Source organism: Syzygium oleosum, unplaced genomic scaffold, assembly GCF_021117445.2.
Source record: "Syzygium oleosum isolate NSW1041296 unplaced genomic scaffold, Sole_v2.1 Sole_v2.30, whole genome shotgun sequence".
Lineage (NCBI taxonomy): Eukaryota > Viridiplantae > Streptophyta > Magnoliopsida > Myrtales > Myrtaceae > Syzygium > Syzygium oleosum.
In genome coordinates this window covers 4051278-4068673 of record NW_026607514.1, presented here as the reverse complement: position 1 = coordinate 4068673, position 17396 = coordinate 4051278, and the positions used below count along the sequence as shown (strand labels likewise).

The following is a 17396-nucleotide window of genomic DNA, read 5'->3' as shown; positions in this document are numbered from 1 at the left end:
TCGGGATACTAACCAATGGGGTATGGCTAATTGGAAAAAAAAACGGTACGTGGACCAGGGACCCGATCGTGAATCGGGCACCGATCACGATAAATGATGAAGGAATATTTTGTGCCGACGTGGGCCGATCTCAGAAAAAGCGATGGATTTGGTTTGGCCAAGGCCAACGATGTACAATCGGATCGCAGGTGATTCGGCACAACCGAAAGTGCACGTGGCCAACCAGTCCTGAACTGGAACCGAACGATCGCGACCTCTGGGACTAGTGATAATTTCTCATTTTCTCAATGATCGGGACCGTCATGACTCGGACAACCCTAGGTCGATACGCATAACCCTTAAACAGCCCCCCGTTAGTGAGAGACTCTGAAATTGGAAAATTAGCGAGTTTTGGTCACGAAATTGGACCTGGACTTCGGTGTCGATTTTCGAGGTCGTGTACGACTGGTTTTGCAGGACTGACGTCATTTTAGGATGGCCACGCATATTTGGAGTAGTTTCGGTCAAAAAATGGAATTTCGGCCCGGAAGTGAAAAATTACTATTTTGCCCCTCTGGACCCCGACATCAATTTCTGAGGGCGTAAGTGACTATTTTGCGTGGCCGACACCATTTTTGAGTGGCCACGCACATTTGGAGTTGGTACGGGCGAAAAATGGAATTTCGACCCGGGACCGGAAAAATGACCATTTTGCCCCTAGGCCATTTTTGGTTCCGAATTTTGAGGAATAAATTAAGGTATTAATTAAATTTGGATAAGTATCAATTATTGCACCATTTGACCACTTTGCCCATGCATTATTAGATAAGGTTTATTGTGAGCCCTTGGATGAGGGGCATTTTGGTCAAGATGGGTAGATTTTGGACATGTGGAACCTACTAGCCTCAAATTTTGACCAGCTTTGACCCTTTAATTCCCTCTCTCTTCATCCTCTCCGGCCACTTCCTCCTCCTCCATGATCATCCCCTTCTCCCCCGCTGTTCCTCTCTTCGGCCGTGAAAGACGCCACTCGCCGGAGCAAGCCGCCGTTCGCTGGAGCTGCTGGTTGCCGGCGTCGCCTAGCCTCACCACCATCCCGTCCCACCTTTTTTTCTCTCTCCCATCCACGTTCGGCATGAGGATCACCGTCGGACCGCCGTTCGCCGTCCGCCGAGCTCGCCGGGAAGCCGCGCCGTGCACCGTCCACGTCGACCGACCACCACCGTCACCCTCACCGAACCACTTTCCCTCCGCCGACTCACCATCCCCTTCGCCCGAGCCATCTTGGATCGCCGCCGTACGGTTCGGCCAAAGGACGCCGTCCGTACCGCCGGCCGCCGTGAGCCGTCGTCGTCGCCGTCGCCGCCGTGGGAACGCCGCCGCCGGTTCCACAGTTCACTGGTGATCGGCCATCGTTCCTCGTCGTTGTGAAGTTGGATTAAGTGAGTGTAACTCCTAAACCCGGATTAGGACTGATAGTACGTTTTCTGGACTGCTTTGGGTATTATTAGTGAATACTGGAAGGAATTAGTGAACCGAATGGCGGAAATTTGTACTGGAATAATATTGGTGAATTAATGTGATTTAATTGAGAATGATTATTGGCCTCGAAGTGGCTGTGATAGTGACCGTCCATTAGCGGTTTATTGAACTGGCATGGGTTAATTGAGGATTAGATGACTGAATTGCCGGGTATGCCCGGATTGATTGATTTATCGATGGTTGTGCTCAATTATAGTAAATCTGGAAATACCATGTCGTGTGTTCGTGTGGCCAAATTGTGCGGAGTGTGATTGGTTATTTGATGACCTAAATTGAGTGCCGATTGGTGAATCGTGAATTGGGCCGCACGGTATTAATTGGCCAAGCGAGCAAATTGTTGTGGCATAAATTTGACTGGTTGCCTAAATTATGTTTGATGCTCATGGTGCATTGTGCTGCATTTAATGGCCACGCATTGTGTATGCCAAGAATGAGGCGTGTGACGAAATTGTGCGAGAATGCGTGTCTGCCATGAGCATGTGATCACCTAATTGTACCCTGATGCGTTTTACGCGGGGTTCAGATAAAAATTGGCAGTGTGCCGTGTGATCACTTATTGGCCTTCGGGTCGTGCCGTCCTCATGCACTTTGTAGCAAGACGATGCCCGGTATATCCGGAAGACGACCAACCTCATGCACTTTGTAGCAGGCTCTGGTTCATAAGGAGATCGGTGTTGCGTCTCATGCACTTTGTAGCAGGCTAGAGACACTGGGCCTGGGGCGTTTTTACGCTGGCCATGGAGTGTTGTGAGCCTTCGGGCCGTGGCCTTCGGGTCGGTTTCTAACTAAAAATGAGCTGTATGCCAGTGTGCAGTGTGAGCCAATATAAAACATGGCATGATGATGACATTTACATGCATAAGAGTGCATGGTCTAGTGCGCGAGTGTGCGAGACTCGGTGATTGGCATGCGAATCAAACATTTATGAGTATGATCATGCGTATGGCGTACGTGTGACAGGTGTGCTCGCGTATGTGCTTTGAGTGTTATAATGAAATGTCTAACCTGCAGGGTCAGTTGTACGTTCGATCTAGGCCTGAGGGCCTAGGTTAATTGATTTACCTTTGTTACGCGTTGTTTTGCCTTTTTGTCTGTCAGGAGAATGCATGTTAGCCTAGCCTGGGTTTAGGAGTTGTATTCGCTGAGATTCGTCTCACGGTTGTAATAACTCAACTTTTCAGACCCCCAGCCCTGAGCATGCCGAGGCAGCCACCTCTTTTTGGGATCCCGACGCAGATCCATTCATCTACGAGGGTGTACCCAGCTGGGAATGGGGAAGCGTATGTGAGATATCATTCCGTAGTATTCGTAAATGTGGGTGAGTACTTTTACCAAACTCAAGAGTATGTGGCCTGGTGCTTGAAGGATGCAGACGGAAACATCGGGCGACCCCTCAGGACGTTTGACGTTCCGGTAGATATAAGTGGGGTGATGATACCGCAGATGGCTGACGGCGAGGTTGTGGATCCCCCAATCGCAGAGGAGCCTGTAGCTATGAACCAAGAGCCAGGAGTGTGGTATGATGACTCCGAACCGATGGATGAGGAGGTTGAGCAAGAGCCGGAGCCGATGGACCAAGACCCAGGCGAAGACGGAGAGGTTGCTGAGTTGGGATCGGATGAAGAAATAGTATCTGATGAAGAGTTAGGCATGTACCTGGACCCAGAGTTGGAGATGGATGAGGAGGATGAGTGGGTAGCTGCCCAGGCCACGGAGTCAGAGCCCAGTGAGAGATCCTCAGAGGATTCTTCGGAGTCCTCAGACCCGGACTGGGAGCCTTAGGAGAGGCTAGAGTTTGGTAGGGAGGACTGTTCCTTTTTTACTGTAGTCCCCCTTGTAGGCTTAGTTTGACTCACCCTAGCCACCTACCCTTTCTGTCCTAGTGGCTATTAACTGCTTGTACTGTTCGTTTTTGTTGTATAAATGGGTTATGTAAAACGGTTTTCTATAATGTTATAAAGTGTACATATTTTCAGTGGTTATTTGATTGTAGCCGTGCTATCCATTGTCTCGTATTAATTATATTGTCAGGGTTTGTTTATTACTTCCGCCTGTGCTTGTTCTTTGTTTGGGCGTTGGGTCGGCGACGCTTCCTGGGACGTCGCACCATAATCGACCAAGGTAGGGATGTTGCGTACCGTGGGGTTCGGGGCGTGATACATGGCGGTTTTTCCATGTAATTCAAGTGCTCATTCATTCATTTCAATGTAATTTGAAGTTGTAAACCATAGTTTAGGACTTTATGGTCTAAATGGAGTATGACAGAATGGCCATTTACATCACACATTGAATTTGTCCATAATCTCAACTATATGCTCTTTAAAGGTTTAAATGGACTCAAAAGGACATTTGCATTACTTTTGAGGCATACAAGTGTACTTTACCTCTGTCTTACCTTAAAAGGACATATAGTTGAAATGGAGGTATTAAAATCAATTGATAATCCATGGTGAATAATAATCACTTTCTTTTACATGCTTTAGATCGAAATGGGGAAACTAGACATACAAGTCATTCCTATTCCAAGGAAGGAGCTTTTGGTATGGTGGGTAAATATGACAAAGGACAACAAAGTATACGTAAGGGAAAGGCTCGTGTATTTGTTCAAGCTCATCAACCTGGAGTACCAAGTGAGTCTAATCCAAGCATTATCCTATTTCTGGGAAGTTACCACTGCCACATTTCAATTGGGCGAGCACGAGATGGTATCTACACTAGAAGAATATAAGGCAATCATTGGGATTGATTTCGAGTCAAGAACCATTGAGCCCCCAGTTGGATTGAAACCCACAAATGTTATAGCTGAATTTTTAAACTTGAAGACCCCTCAAGTGGAAAAGTTGATCAAATCGAATATCGGGAGATTTCCTCTATCTTACTCGGTGGACAATTACTCCAAATTGCCGAAAGAAACGGGAAACACTTCCGCGAGGGTTTTTATTCTAGCCTTCTTCGGATTCGTTTTATTCCTCGCATCAAGGACAGGATTAAATCCTCTTGTTGCGGTAATTGCTAGGCAAGCTTGCCTAAAATGGGACTTCTCCAATACGCTTTTGGCGGAGACCATCATTTCATTGAACAAATACCAAAATCAACAAAAATGTGTACTTCAAGCTTCAGCGGGGTTACTTTCTGTGTGGTTTATTTCCCATATTTAACCTTGGGAACGTTATATGCGGATTCGAGAGATCGACTCATCTACCAACCCTATTGAGAAGTATTTGAAACTGCAAGACAAAATGCCAAAATACTCTTTTCATGAGTGGGCAAACTTCATTAGAGCATTAACTCTCGACCAGTTTCAACGGAGAATTCAATGGCTAAAGATAGCGAAAGCTCAAATTACTACCCAAGACAGTAATTTTGTACCTTTGCTTTGATTGAGCGGTGAAACTGCTTATTGCCCACTAAGGTAGCGAATGATAACCATTCTGTTCCGGAATGAGTTCCTGAAACAGAAATAGATTTTTTTATTTCTGGTTCCAGGATGAGTTTCTGAGAAAAAAAACCCGTTTGATAACGACAAAAAATTTCTAGTTCTAGAACAGAAACCCGTTTGATAATAGCACAAAATTTTTATTTCCTGAAACAAAAACCCGTTTGATAAACAACAGAAAATTCTATTTCCAGGAACAGAAATCCATTTTTTTAGAAATGGAATAAAAATAATTAAAAAATCCGAAAAATTCATAAAAATCTAAAAAAAATTCAGAAAATCCAAAAAAAATTGAAAAATTCCAGAAAAAATCATCAAAATGTCGAGAAAATAAAAAAAATTTCAGATTTCGGGAAAATAGGAAATTTGTTGAATTTTTTCAAAAAAAAATCAAGAAATCAAAATTTTCAAAACTTCACAGAATTGTTTAGAATACCTGTACCCACCCACTTTGAGTAAAATTTAAATTTTCTAAGGTGCCCAAAAATGTAAAAATAAAAAATAAAAAATTTCACAAATTGGCTTAGAATACCTTGCCACCCACTTTTTGAGTAAATTTTAATTTTTTTGAGATGCCCAAAAAAATTTAAAAAAAATTAAAAATTGCAAAACTTCACAGAATGGCTTAGAATACCCGTGGCCAACCATTTCGAGAGAAATTTAATTTTTTTGAGATTTCCAAAAAAAAACTAAAAAAATTAGAAATTTCAAAACTTTATAGAATGGCTTATAGAATACCTGTGGCCACCCACTTTGAGCGAAATTTAAATTTTTTTAGGTGCCGAAAAAAAAAATTAAAAGGTGGAAAAATTCAAAACTTCACAGAATGTCTTATAGAATACCTGTGGCCACCCGCTTTAAGCGAAATTTAAATTTTTTTAGGTGCCAAAAAAAATAAAAAAATAAAAAATAAAAAATGAAAAACTTCACAGAATGGCTTAGAATACCTGTGGCCACCCACTTTGAGGGAAATTTAAATTTGTTTAGGTGCAAAAAAAAATATAAAAAATCAAAAATTTCAAAACTTCACATAATGGCTTAGAATACTTCTAGCCACTCACTTTGAGTGAAATTTAAAATTTTTGAGGTGCCCAAATGGTATTTTTGATTTTTTTGCTTTTTGAATTTTTATTTCGTCACCTAAAAAAATATTAAATTTCACTCAAAGTGGGTGGCCACAGGTATTCTAAGCCATTCTGGAAGTTTTGAAATTTTTTATTTTTTTATTTTTTTTTCGGTAGCTAAAAAAATTTAAATTTCGTTCAAAGTGGGTGGCCACAGGTATTCTAAGCCATTCTATGAAGTTTTGAAATTTTTTATTTTTTTAATTTTTTTGGGGAATCTCAAAAAAATTAAATTTCTCTCGAAATGGGTGGCCACAAGTATTCTAAGCCATTCTGTGAAGTTTTTCATTTTTCATTTTTTTATTTTTTTCGGCACCTAAAAAAAATTAAATTTCGCTCAAAGCGGGGTGGCCACAGGTATTCTAAGCCATTCTGTGAAGTTTTGAAATTAAATTTTACATTGGATTCGTAACGTTATGTACGCCCGCACACAAATTCCAGTCAAATTAATGCAAATGGCCAAGCACTGGAACGGGTCTTCAACATTCAACCACCATCGCTCTCGATATTTGCTCTCAATATTTGTGAGTATGCATCGTTCCTCATAATATCCCAAATGCTTATGGAGAAAAGTAAACCAAGCACATCACATTACAAGAGCCAATATAGGAGATCCCAAAATACCACGTCACATTACAAGAGCCAACATAAAAAATTCCTCAAATACAAAATAATGGAAATACATTAGAAAAGTCGGAAACACATTTTCATGGAATCTCCGCCATATTATTATCAATTGCCAATTGATTGGCAATTCTTTTCTTAAGCATGTTGATCTCGATATCCTCCTCAGTCGATGTATCGTTGATAACCTCATCTTGTGCACTTCCAAACGGGTACTCTGAATCACCATATTGGGAAAAGTTCTTATCAATCTTGTCTTGATCACGGATGTAATTATGAATAGCACAACATGCAATTACAATACATGACTGCTTTTGAATTGAAAATGAAGGCATGTGTCTCAAAATGAAAAAGCGATTCTTTAACACCGCAAATGATCTCTCAATAACATTCCTTAGTGAAGAATGCCTATGGTTGAATAATTCTCTTGCTGTTGTTGCCTACCTCACTCTACCCCTAAAATCATTAATATGATACCGTTCCCCTTTGAAATGAGTCAAAAATCCCAGAGCTGTAGCATAACCAGAATCTACCACGTAGTATTTGCCTATCACAAGGTATTCGTATATTGATCATGATTCGCAAATGCAATACAGTTATAAAGAAAATTATCCCATGAAAAACAAAGCAAATACCTAGTGGAGGTTGAGGAAATTGTAAGCGATGTGTCTCGAGTGCTGCCGAGAGCACCCGACAATTGTTGGCAGAGCCTTCCCAACCAGCATACATAAATGTAAATTTCATATCAAATGAACAAACACACATCACGTTCTGAGTGGTAATTCCTTTCCTGCCTCTAAATGGGATCTGTTTCGACACTGGTACAAAAGGATGAATGTGAGTGCCATCAATAGCGCCTATGCAGCCCTGTCATTTTAGCAAAGACTAGCATTATACAAGATTATCAACAAAATGTAAATGACGATGTAAAGGAATGTATGAAAATCCTACCTTGAAGTAAGGATTATATTTAGGATTGATAAGAATTTCTTCTGGGACAACATCAAATGAAGGTGGTACGATAATTTCTCTTGCCAGATTCAGAACTGCTTGCAATACTTTAGCAAAGTACTTGCTGATAGTTTGTCCCGAATGTTGGAATCTCTCACATAAATCTCTATTCAAGCTCTTGTGAGAAATCATAGATAAAAATATCCCAACTTGTTCGTCTACCCTAATATATCGACTATCTACCAACCAACCCCTTGCCTTCATTAAATCACAAAGGTTGAGAAAAACATGCCTCTCCATTCGAAAAGCTTCATATACCCTATCTGAATGTCCATAAAGAATCTCTCTTATCCATTCACGCCCTGACAATTTACTGTCCCTAATAGGTTCTCTCGTGTGCATAGACATGTTCAACGAAATAGTACCCATCCATGCTTTCAGTATATTAAGTTCAAAATCATCGAACACCTGTTCAATTGGTTCAACTGATGCTATTGGACCATTATTGTTGCTACTTTCACCCCCCTCCATATTACCTATGCCTTCGCACGAAGAACACAAACACAACAAATAAGTCAGGAATCAACAATAGCCACAACGTCATCATAGTTCCATAATTAACAATAGCCACGTCATCATAGTTGCATAATTAAAAACAAACCAAAGTCATCATAGTTCCATAAATAAAAACAAACCAAAGTATCTCAAGGACACAAGTCATTAAGTGAAAATAAAGCAAACATGAAAAAGTCATCGTAGTTCTCAACATCTATTCAAAGAGATTCAAGAAGACCGCGTCTCCTTTAAGGTAAAGATAGGACGAAACCCTCTCTCCAGTTGGCACTAAGGCATGCTTGGTTCATAGCTTTGTTGTAAAGATTCTGCTCTAAGTCAGGCATGTCATTTAAGATGGCAACCATGGCTCCCATGGAGTAGGGGTTCTCGGGTGGGGGGGCATGTGAGGTGACAGAGCCACTTGTTGATTGACCCGCCTTGGACTTGATCATATCTTGAATGGCTTTGCAGGTGCCAACAATATCATATGTGCTACTATTTCTCCTCATCTTGGAATTTGGAGTCCTATCCAACTTGTGATTCTCATGAACTTGCGTGGCACTCACGTCAGGTGTGAAGACTCCATCACTAAGTTCGTTTGGATCACCTACCAAAGCACCACCACCATTGTCACCACCACTACCATTGTCTTCCCCCTCCGACACCACCAAGTATTCTGCATTTCCTACTGCGTGATCCTCAGTAGCATATGTATCGCCAAACACGATACACAAATCGGGATATTGAGGAAACCCATCCTTTCGGAATTTAGCCTATTCGATGTTATCCTGCAATTTCAAAAATAGTGACATACGTCATCAACATAATCGAAACATACATCCACAATAAGAACAAAATGACCCAAGTAAACTGATACCTTGATGTGATCATCCCATACACTTGGATCCTCCACAATAACCGTTTTGTTAACATGATCCCATCCAAATCCAGATTGTGAAAGAAGCTTCTTATAACTCCCATACTGTCTTCTCAATTTGTTTGTCCTGTTCTTCAACTGAACTACAGTAAACTGGAGTGTTGTTTGTTTATTGAACTCGGTAACTATGTTATTCCACCCTACTTTGTTGTAGGTAGTAGTGGTGCGATTTCCTCTTTTTACCTCTTCTACCATTAAGCTTACAAGCAAATTGGTTAAAGGCTCAGTCCACTTTGCCACAAATGTCTCTTTTTGAGATGCCATTTACCCTTAACTAGTTGAACATCAAATGAAGCACATCATATGGTGTACCAATTCAAATGCATAAGATTTGATGTAAAGAGCCATATCATCTACAATTTGAACCGTTCGATGTACATGTGCTTTAATGTTGAGTGTTCTGATAGATAATTAACGCTAACTTTATTGTTTGAGAAATTCATAAGAACTCAGCAGAAGTGCAAATGATGTAGGAGTCTACTGATATGTTCAGGCAAAACTTCGTAAATGGAAAACGAAAAGGAAAGTAAAAAGCCAGGCTTTATTTACTAAGAAGACCTAAGCAGCTAGAGTGTGGAGAAAAGTCCAGGTGGCCCTCCCGAGTTCTCCTTTACTTACAGGTGCAGCAGCTTGTACCTGAAAAAAATATTTAGTTAGAGTTTCAAACAGGCAACTAATGTGTCTATCCATGGGGCAAGACAGTTTAGAGAATTGCAACTAAATAATCGCAATTAGGCCCTATGTGTCTATTTATCCAATATCATGTCAAATAGCCCTCATGTTGTAGTTTAGTTGCCTGTTTCATGCATGCAAGCAGCAAAACAATAACAATGACCTGTTTTTTTAAGATGCCAAAAAATATAAAAAAAATGTAAATAGTTAAAAGATATGTGAAACTAAGAAGGTGGATTTCCGATATCTAAGCAGTGAGAAAGGAATTGTAAAACTTTAGAGAAACAACTTGACCATAAGCTAAAACTGTACCATCCCCTGGACAATAGAGGATGAGTAAAACTGCTTAGAAAGGTACACAATTAGAGAGAATGACAAGTTCCCAGAAAAATTCTATACAACAATAAAGAAATGGAGAGATAAAATCCTATGCCCATCCAATCTCTAGCTTTCTTTCTCCCCACTTCATCTAGAATGTGATCTGTTGCACTTTTCTTTTTTAGTTTGATGTACCAGAACTTTTCCTTTTTCCTGCTATCAAGACATAATAATGGATTAACACACGACTAGGAAAAGAAATCAGCCTCCGGAACAGGTCATTGTTATGAGTACTGCTGTCAGGCAGTCTATGTCCAGTAAAAATCACAAGAAATTGGACTTCCATTGTTGCTCTAATTTCACTCAAAACATTTGAAGACTTTCATGGGAAACCATTTGAGGAGATAAGAAACATTTTTACCCCGACATTTTCCTTAACATGAAACACAGTCATGCGCCCTTTCTTACAAAAGTTCCAAGGACGATGGACAACCTACAAGTAAGCATGCAACTGATAACTAATCACGGCAATCAAGATAAAGCATGCCTGTTTCATGCTCTAATCCCATGAGTGTTTGTGATTATCACCAAACTGCCTCTACCGCTGAACATGATCTGGGGGAGGCCGAACGGCCCGCCATGGCCGAAGGAAGAGATAACTCTAAAATATCGAATTTTTCATACAAAGTTCGCTTCGATCGCCTTGACTTGCGAACGCCCAACAGATCATGTTACACTCTAAAATCCCACGACAGCAATTCAATCAACTGAAAAAACAGGGGACACATACAAAGCAATCACGACAGCATCAGCCCTCGAATCAAACACTAAAAACAACCGAATTTTCCCCAAACTGACCGAGGGAAAGCAACAGACGCCGAGACTCTTGGGAGGAGGGGTGATCTCGACAACCTTGTAGGGGTGGCGACTATCTCTTTCACGATCTTTCTTCCTGCAGGAGATATGAAGGCCCTGTGCGCGAGCAAAAACCCACCACGTAAAAAAGCCGGCGACTTTTCGAGACATCAACCTCGTTCGATCGCACCCATTCCGTAAAAATTAAGGATTTCGAAATTCAACGAAAAAAAAAGGGGGAAAAAACCTCCATGGAAATGGTGAAATGCTGGCGGTCGACCTCGCCGTCACCCAGATCTGGGCGACGGCGAGGTCGACCAGCGGCCATGGCGAGGCCGAAGCTGACCCCCCCCTCCGATCACGGTGACTTCCAAATCCAGAAAAGAGAGAGATGAGAGGAGATCCAGCGCAGGATCGGAGCTTACGTGGAGCAGGAGCGAGCGAGCGAGCGGCCCTGGCTTCCTCTCGGCCGGAGCGAGCGAGCGAGCGGCTGTGGCTTCCTCTTGACGACGACAGAGAGAGAGTACAGAGAGAGACGGGCTTCCAGATCAGAGAGATGAGAGGAGACGAGAGACAGATGTGTTTTTTGAAGAGAACGAGTTCCTCAGAAATGATTATGACTTTTGTTCAAGAAATGAAAAACCAACTTTGTTTTGGTTCTGATTTCTGGTTCAGAATCGGTTCTGGAACAAAAACTTGTCCCAGAAATAGAAAAATAAAATTGCGTTACCAAACGGGTTTCTGGTCCAAAACTGATTCTGAGAACAAAAAACCAGTTCTGGACTGAACCAGAATGGTTACCATGCGGTACCTAAGAGTCATACGACAATTCGGAATGGTTCAACAAATTCCACCTATTTGGCATCCTGAGGGGTTCACATTTGAGATACCGCAAGGACCTCTACCGGAAAAGAAAAATAAAGAGCTGCGAATAAGGTTGATGGGATCGTGAATTCCTTGAAGAAATCAACCAAGCAAATAGTATAATGGTCTGAAGATTTGGAAGGAGAAATGAAGCTCTTTTTGGCGTCCAACGAGTATATAAGGTGGCTGAAGGCTAAACGATCAATTGATGTCGAACCCTATGTACCTTTGAGTGTTATTACTCATTCTGATGAGCCGTACATCCTAGAGTACATTGTGCCAAGCACGCCAAGTGTAGAGCCGTATGTTCCTGAGGAGATTGTAATCGATGTGGACGAATGGGAGACACGGGTCAAAGAATATGAAGAAGCTGAAGCTACCTTAGCTAGCAAGAAGCCTAGACTTTTTAAGCTAGTGTTCCCCTATTTTGATGAATAGCATTGTAATAAAAATTTTCAAAATTGAAACAATTGCTTAATGAAGTTTCAAAATATTTTTTGTAAAGAATCACCATGGATTGCAATTTTTTAAATTGTATGATTCCTTGAGAAAGACATTGATGAAGAATTTTATACAAAGCTAAGGCTTGTATGAAATTTCTTATCCTTGACAATCTCATGAAACCATACAATTAAAAGAATGTAGGGTTTCATGATTATTTTACTATGCTGATATCGGGTTTTTTTTGGGCAAAACAGGTTGTTTAGCAACGGAAGGTAAAAGAACTCATACTCGCTTACAAGTTAGAATGGCGGAAGAAGAAACCCGTGCTCGACTAGTTGAAGTCGAGAATCAAATGACCCAAATGGTTGCAATGATGGCAGAAATGAAGGCTTTTATTCTCGCATCTCAAGGATCTTATCCTACTACTCCAAATGTGGGAACTTCAAATGCAACCGAAACACCGATTGAAGACCCAATCAGAAACAAAGAACCGGTTCAAGAAAATCTTCCAAAGACTACGCCTGAGGTGGTAAATTTGGAAGAGGATGATCAAATCAAGAGGACATCCAAAACAAATGATGAAGAAGAAGCCAAGAGGTTGGCCAAAATTGAAGAATGCTTAGCAAGTCAAGGCTATGAGCTTCGAAGGTTCGACAAGTTCTCGTCGTAAACAAAGGTGGTTGTTCCAGAAAACTATAAGGAACCGGAGTTCGTGAGCAAGTATGATGGCACTGGTTGTCCCACAAGCCATTTGAAGTATTATCTCCGCAAGATGGCAAGATATTCAGAAAACACGCCACTTCTTATTAGCACATTTCAAAATAGTTTGAGAGGGGCAGCCCTTGCATGGTGCACAACCCTCGACATAGAAGACTTCACTGAATGGGATCATTTGGCGGGAGAATTTTTTCGTTAATACAAGTTTAATGTTGAAGTGCTCCCAACTAGAGAGGATCTCGTCAGAACCGAGAAACGGAAGAATGAAGGGTTCAGAGCCTATGCTCAGAGATGGAAAGCTGTTGCCTCACAAGTAAAGCTCGCCATAAGTGAAGACGAGCTCATTGAGCTCTTTCTAAAATCATTGCCAATTGAGTATTATGACAAGCTTCATGTATCAGGCTGTCAAACATTCACCATGTTGGTAAAAGTGGGTGAGAGAATTGAATGGGGATTGAAAGAGAAGAAGGCTCAAGAAACAGCAGCACGAAGGCCTTACCCCGGGAAAAAAGACAAAGAGTCCATCCGAGAAGTGGCTATGGTGTCTAGCCCAAGTACTCATCAAGCATCATTTCCAATGCAATCAAATGTCGCTTGGAAAAATCCAAAGCAGTTCGAGCCAAATAAAAGGCCCGTGAGGCAATACACACCGTTGCCCCGACCCTTGTCGAAGCTATTACCAATGCTTCTAGAAAGGCATTTGGTGGCCAAGGAAGTACCGAGAGACAATCCTGCAAGATTTTCTTGGTACGATGAATCAAGAACCTGCACCTATCATATGGGAGAAAGGGGACATGATGTAGATAATTGTCCCACTCTAAAGTATAAGGTTCAACAGCTCATTGATAAGAAGATATTGAACTTCCAAGAGCCCGAGCCAAATGTACATCAGAATCCTCTTCCTGAGCACAATACAGTAAACATGATCAATGATAAAGAAACAGTGGTCGAGTCTGATGATGAAGATGAATATGAAATCAAGATTAAAACTTCTCGATTAGGAGATGCCCGCTTTCGTCAAGAAGCACTCCTAAAAGGCGAGATTGTAGACAACTTGGGAGAAGACTCCGAAAAATATAACTTCTAGGTGAAATATACCCCACCGCCATGGGCATTCAAAGATGAAGTAATTGTGCCTGATGGTTGGGGTGGTATGGACGATGAAACTAGCCCTGAGGAGAAAGCCCTACCTAAGAAAATGCTCTAAGATGAAACAAATATGGATGAAAAGGAGAAAGAAAAAGTCCGACAGGGTGAAAGGCGTTTCACCCAGAAGTCAACCGTTGAAGGCAAAACCGTAGACTTACTCGGTCAAGACAGCGGTAAATATAATTACCGTGTCAAATATACACTGTCGCGCCATGCTCTCGCGTGCTTTAGGATGGAGGTATTTTTCTATACGAGCCTCTCCCAGGACATACCTCACGTGACAGCGGGGTTTGTTTGATCTAAATTCAAACTTGGAGTCGCCACTAGTCATTTACGGTAGGTCGACTAGAAACCTAATTGTGGTACGGGAGAAGTACCGCAATCCTACGAACCAAAGATTCTGGATAAGGGACTTGGTTACATTAACGATCCCAAATTGAGACCATTAACGCCCTTTCGGTACCTAAGAACGATATGACGTGTCTAGCGTATCACACGGATCCCTAAGGTCATTTCACTAATCTAATCATGGACAAACAATTAAGCATCCAGGAATCAAATGCACATCCAATGGCAAATCAATTACGGCAACCCTAATTTGGTCACTAGAAATGAAAACCTACTCAAACCTTAACAAAGCTTTAATAGCTTGTTCATTTCATTTTTTAGGGTTTAGGGTTTTTTAGGGGTTTTAGCCCTAAATTTGGAATTTTCCAAATTATGCCACTTAGGCATTTTGAAAAATCCAAATTTCACTTTTTATGACTGGCCACAATGATTCCTAATCATTCTGTGGATTTTCAAAATTTTGATTTTTGATTTTTTTTTCGGAAAATTTGCTTTAAACTGAGAAATGATTTTTTTTATGATTTTCTGGAAATTTTTTGTGAATTTTCCAATTTTTCAATTTTTATTGATTTTTCAGAATTTTCAAATTTTTATTTGTATTTTCTGAATTTTTGAAATTTTTATGAATTTTCCGAGAATTTTTGTTTTTTTCTGAATTTTCTGTAATTTTTCTAATTTTCTGCAAAATTTTGTTATTTTGTTATTATTTTATTTTTGTGATTTTTTATTATTTTTATTATTTTTAGAATTTTTCTAATTTTTTGTTTTTTATTGATTTTTCTTTTATTATTATATATTTTTTTGAATTTTTCCCCGTCGGAGGGCGAATGAACCGACCGGACCATTTCGGACCGGTTCGGCCGAGACTGAACTAGCCGTCGCCGGCGCCGGTCGCCAATCATCCCTTCCAGCGAACGCATGCCCAAAACAGCACCATTTGAGTGATTTTCATTAAGACATTTTCACGAATAGTTGGTGGGCATTATTCCATGTTTTCAGTTTTCAAGACCACCGGTTTGAGCTCACCGTCGGCGAGCCTCCTATGACCTTCTAGCCATTCTGGTTGCACCAAAACAGAGTCTATATATTCTACTTTCAGTCTAACCTACTCGGCACGCCGGTGGACGTTCACCGGCCGGCAGAAATCGAGCCTAAAAATGCCAACTCAAAACTGACATTTTCCACTTTTCTAACATTAACCCCTATTCCGATCGCCCTAGCCGTCTAGATCGAGTCTAACAACTAACAAACCAACAAACAAAGTTCAGAGAGACTGACTTGAATGGCCTGAGGCCACTGTGATGCTCCGGCGAAGTTTCAAGTTTTCCGGCGAGGTGGGTTTAATGCACGGATCGGCTCGGTTTATGCGATTTTAACCATTCAAAATGCAAACAAGCAATAAAGATGAAGTCAGAACATGTTTTGAGCATCAAACGTCGCAAAATACCTAAGAAATGCACAAGTTTGAACCAAAACACATTCTGGAAATTCTGGGAATCCGTGACCACGAAGGAGATTTACCTGCTTCGTTCGACAACCAAATGAATCTATTGAAGTGATCTACAGCCCAGAGAACGTTCCTTGACACTTTCTCTGCCTCCCGGTGTGCTTGGATTCGCCGAAACAGGTCGGAGTCGTCCGGACGACACCTGGTTTCAAACGTTCCCAATCAGGTTTTCCGGCTCGGCACGGCGAGGGGAGGTCACGACCAACTCGTGATTCGCCGGCGCTCCGCCGTCTAGAGCGGCGCCAATCACTCACGGGGGGACCTCCGACCCTCTCTCTCTCTAGAGAATTTTCTCGAACAGATTTCCCTCCTTGTTCTTCAGTTTTTTTCTATTTTTGATCCTTGATTTCCCACTCGAAATTCGGTTGGAGCCGAATTCTAATCGGTTTGGGTTGTTGAATGATGCCAGCTGGATAATATCCAGCTGGAAAAATCGATTAAAACGTGCTCAAAATAACTAGAAATGTTCGACAAAGTCACAGGTTTGAGTAAATTTTTCTGGGTTTCTTGCGGGTTGGGTGGCTGGGTGAAGAAGACGATATTGTTCGTGTCGGGTCGGGTCCACCCGCCCGACCCGGAAACTCCGGTTTTGCTTAATTTCGTGAATTAAACCCAATTTCCACCAAATTTTCGAAATTCAACATCAAAATTGAATTTTCCAGCATATTCCGAACCCAAACATATAATTTTCCCCAATTTTTATCATAATTGTGCCCAAGATTTTCTCACTTTTATATTCGAGTTAATAGGGTTATGTTCAATTTGAGGTCTTAATGACCTGATTAGGAAAAATTGATGCCAAAATTGCATTACCCACTCTTGATTAACCCTAAAAATGATAATCTCACAATTCGACAATTTCATTTTGGGCACGATTCCCAATTTAGGTTCAAAATTCTTAATTTTCAATCAATTTTTTGGGGATTTTTGATTTTTACATCAAATTGTGCAATTGGACTGACCATTATGCAATTAAAGGTTCCAGAATCAATTGTTGTGAAGACACTATGACCTAAAAATATCTAGAAAAAATTTAATTTCATTTTTGGTTCAATTCGGGTTTAATTTTGCCCAATTTTGGGAAAAACATGTACCCGATTGCGATTTTCTAAAATTGACAGTGTATTTATGAAATTGGATTTAAAAGAAGATTAGTGACTATTTTTATGGAATTTTCTGATTCCATTTACTATTTTTCTTGATTTTCTTGCTTATTTAAACTAAAAGAAATTCAGAAAAAATGCATAAAAATGCTAAAAAAATATTTTTTGATTTAGAAGTAGGTTTCTAGGCTTAGCCAAGATCCCTAGACCTAATTTTGAAAATTTTGAAAATATAACAAAAACGAGCTAAAAATTAGGTGTCAACAGTTGC

The 17396-nt window shown here is 40.8% G+C and overlaps 1 long non-coding RNA gene and 1 pseudogene across 1 annotated transcript; both read right to left on the bottom strand.

The window, feature by feature from the left end:
- Window positions 1-8313: 8313 nt before the first annotated feature.
- On the bottom strand, window positions 8314-9544 carry LOC130135303 (uncharacterized; annotated as a pseudogene).
- Window positions 9545-9733: 189 nt separating this feature from the next.
- Window positions 9734-11484, bottom strand: LOC130135300 (uncharacterized). Its single transcript, XR_008814744.1, has 3 exons — window positions 11419-11484; window positions 11051-11110; window positions 9734-9784 (listed from the first exon to the last, which is right to left on the bottom strand). It is a non-coding gene; the product is annotated as an uncharacterized LOC130135300 (long non-coding RNA).
- Between the last annotated feature and the right edge of the window lie 5912 nt (window positions 11485-17396).